Here is a 3,926-nt window from a genome sequence, read left to right as displayed (position 1 = left end):
TCCTTGTGCTTTCTTGTGCACTGAGCCGTCCCTGTTTGTTCCAGGCACTCTCATGGTGAGCAACGGGGATCCTCCTGCAGGTGCAGGTCAGAGCATGCAGGAACCCTGTCCTGAACACGTCCTGATCACCCTGTGCTGAAGCCAAGGGCAGGGAAAGGACAGGCCAAAGATGCATGGAAAAAAGCTGGCACATCCATCTGGGAATGCAGCTTATGTTGCTAATGCCAGATGTGAATTGTGTAATGGAGTAAGGAAAAAAAAACAAGGTATGAAGAAAAGCAACTCAGTGATCTCGCAGATGAGTAATCAGTGGATCATTAGGAAACCTTCTCTCCTGGGCCTCATTCCACACAGATTCCCCAGTGCATTCACCTGTATTCCTGGTCATCATAGGTAGCACGGTGTACTCACACTTCCTGCAGCACTTGGGTACTTGCAGGACAGGGAGCTGGAACTGGCATGTGAGTAGTTAATATCTTTTGTAAGGAAAAAACTTAAGACATACCTCCCATAATTATGTAGACTGGCTGAAAATAAAACAATACAGTATTTATACATGGTAGCTCCATAGCTCTTGAGATGTTTTTTTTTGCAGTCGAACATTTATTTTCCCTCTAGCTATGGACAAATCTTTCTTCCTCATAATAAGTGTCTAAAATGCAAAAAAAAAAAAAAAAAAAAAAAAAAAAAAGAGAGAGAGAAAAGAACCAAAAATCAAGAAAAAGCACTTCCCTATGTTTATTTCTTAAAAAGCAAACACACAAACAAAACCAACAGAGCATAAGGATGGCACTTCCTTCCTTACCTTCTTGAATTCACTGTGCCTTGCTCTGAGCACCATTTCTATTATTATCTCGCATCCAAGTTTAGCACTGATTTTTAACCTTGTAGTTAATGGAATCACAAAAAAAAAAAAAAAAAATCATACTCATTCCCTTCCTAGCCCTCTCCTGCTGCCATGAGCTGGGGTCTGCCATTAGTCAAATTCACACTGCTTCAGTCAAGTCCTGGCAAAGGGTGGCCACCAGAGTTAGGTGCTGGCTGCTTGCTGCCTGAAGTTCAGGCAGTGGTTTGTTGCCCTTGGTCCTGGGCACTTTAAAACTCTTGCTAATTTCCAGCCCCTTTGGCAATCCAGCCAGACGTTAGGAAGATGCCTATTTGATGTGCAATCAGCACAGCATCATCATTTTCCCACTCTGATGTCTGCCCTCCACACACTGCTGACATTGGATTCATTCTATTCACATCACCGTCATTAAAAGTCAGCACTACACAGTTTGTAATTAATGTCAAATAACTGCATTAATTCACCTATGGTGGATCACAGTTCTACAGTCCACTATGCCAAGATAAGCATGGACATTCTCGGAAGGCACTTCAATCCCTCTTACACAAAGCTGACAATATATACAGATCATAAAATAACTGAACCATAGAATGATTCAGGTTGGGTTGGAAGCGTCCTTTAAGATCAAAGAACCATACAGTGACAGAATTGTTGGGTTGGGAGGGACCCCAGAGCCCCCCAGCCCCATTCCTGCTGTGGGCTGGCTGCCTCCTCAGCTCAGGCTGTCCAAGGGCCCAATCTGTGGCCTTGGGTACCTCCAGGAATGTAACACCCATAGATCTGGGCAGCAGTGCCAGGGCCTCACATCCCTCTGGGTACAGGATTTCCTCCTCACATCTGACCTAAATCTTACCTCTTTTAGCTTAAACTTGTTTCCTCTTGTCCTGATGCTCTGTGGCTAGCAGGCTCAGATGATGCTTTCAATGACAGTGATACTACGCCCAGATATAGGGTTGGAGAAGGACTGGGTGGGGGCAAGAGCACTGACAGCAAAAAACATAAAATAAAGTGACTGCAGTGAAACTAAGGCAACCCACAGCAGGTCATTCTCATTTCACTGGGACTACAGCCTCAGGAACACCTTTTCAAAGCACTTGACAATGGCCACAGCAGGCAACATAGGGACACTGTGGGCAGCACAGGAAGGTCGGTGCCCAGCTGGAAACAGCCAGGTTGGTGCACACAGTAAAGGGAAGTGAGGGCCGTGCTGCAGGAGGAACCTGCTGGGATGATGCCACACACGGATAAAACCTCACTGAGTGACTCAAGGGCCCATCTGAAAACAGCATAATGGCAGGAAGCCATAATATATTAAACCAGAAGATTAAAACAAACAAGGGCATTTTGGATCAGATTACACACTGCTTTCCTCATGTCTGACAGCAGAAGAAATGAAAGGCAGTAAAAGACAATCGGAGACCATAACGGTCTGATAGTTCAGCCATAAAAGTGCTGTGGGAGTGCTGCGCCCAGTACCCAGGAGCATTGCACTGAGTGCTCGTTTAGGACTGCCTTGGAAATGCAACGTACTTGCTTGAGAAATGCCATTAGGCCTCAGTTGTGGGCAATGTTCACACATCATGGATCATCCTTAAAAGCGACAGGGCCATGGCGTGAACTGCTCATATGAGAATTTACAAGAAAACAACGGGTTTGCAATGCTCTCCCAGCTTTGAGCATTGGCATTACACACATTTTCACAAGTCACTATGCCAAAGAAACTGACATTTCCTCAGCCGGCAAGGTTTGCCATGTGCAAAGACCTATATATTATATGGTCACAAAGTGTACAAAATATGAGTACATATTAAGTGTACAAAACTTATCCTTGATTGACTATATACGTATGTGATTATTTAGTATGCATACAATATGATATAATAACAGAATGTATAGCACACGGATCAGACTATTTTTGTCTTAATTGCCTTGACATCTTGAAAGCTTTTAAATCTCATAGATGACTTACCTGACAGTATAGCAGGAAGACAGCTGTGAAGTGCTGGAGTGGTGCCACAGTGTCAGAGCTGACCAAGTCCTGAGCTCCAGAATTGGGGAAGGAAGATACTGGCTGGACAAGTGGGCTCCAAGAACCCTGACCAGCACTGTGCTGATGCAGGGTAGAAAGACAGGAGTCATTCTCTAAATCACCATGCCTGCTATGATATCGGACATCAAAGCACACAAAAGAATTAAAAAAAACATACCCCATGATCTCTGTACAGATCCATTTGATCTCAGAAGAACAGGTCACAAATTCCCAAATGATTTTTAAAGCTTTAAGTCACCAACCATTATCAAAGCACTCCTCACATCTTCCAGCACCTCGTTCACAAAAGCCAGCATGAACCAAACAGGGTCCAAACCTGGATGTTATGGCATGCTGTCTGCTCAGTGCAAAATTCAAGGAGAAATCCACTCCCCTTGGTCCCGCAGCAGCTTTCTGCTCAGCAGATCCAGGCTCTGTGCCCAGGCAATGCTTGGATCTGGTCTGTGGTTCCCTTGAGTGCTTCCTGAAGCTTTCGAGAAGCTTCTGAGCAACCTGATTGAGCTGTACAGATGTCCCTGTTCATTGCAGGGGAGTTGGATCTGATGATCTTTAAAGGTCCCCTCTAACTCCAACGATTATAAGATCTACAGTGCTGCATTGCATGGGAAGCAACAATCTCCCTTTAGGCAGCTTTGGGCTCAGGTGCACAGGAAATCATTCCAGGACTCCTTTCTCCACCCAGGCTCCCTTTCTGCTACACTGCTCACAATGAAGTCAACGGTAACCCCAAAGTCATACTTAGTAGCTTCAGTTTCTTGCTAGCTCTGACAATGGAAGCAGAGTGCTGCAGTTTAATTTAACAAGCTGTCTTCTGCTGGAAAACATGCAGATGTAATTACTCAAGTAGGTATATGGACTTGGAATGAAACTCTTACCCCAGTCAAAACCAATGGCAGCTGATTGCTCCCACCCGTCACATCCAGTAATGAGAGCTCACTAATGGATCTGCTTAAGTACACAACAACTCTCATCACTGTTCTAAAAAATAATCAATCAAGCACTTAATTTTTAACATAAGAAATAAGATGC

The sequence above is a fragment of the Meleagris gallopavo genome, chromosome Z (assembly GCF_905368555.1).
Source record: "Meleagris gallopavo chromosome Z, MGAL_WU_HG_1.1, whole genome shotgun sequence".
NCBI lineage: Eukaryota > Metazoa > Chordata > Aves > Galliformes > Phasianidae > Meleagris > Meleagris gallopavo.
This window is presented reverse-complemented; position numbering follows the sequence as displayed.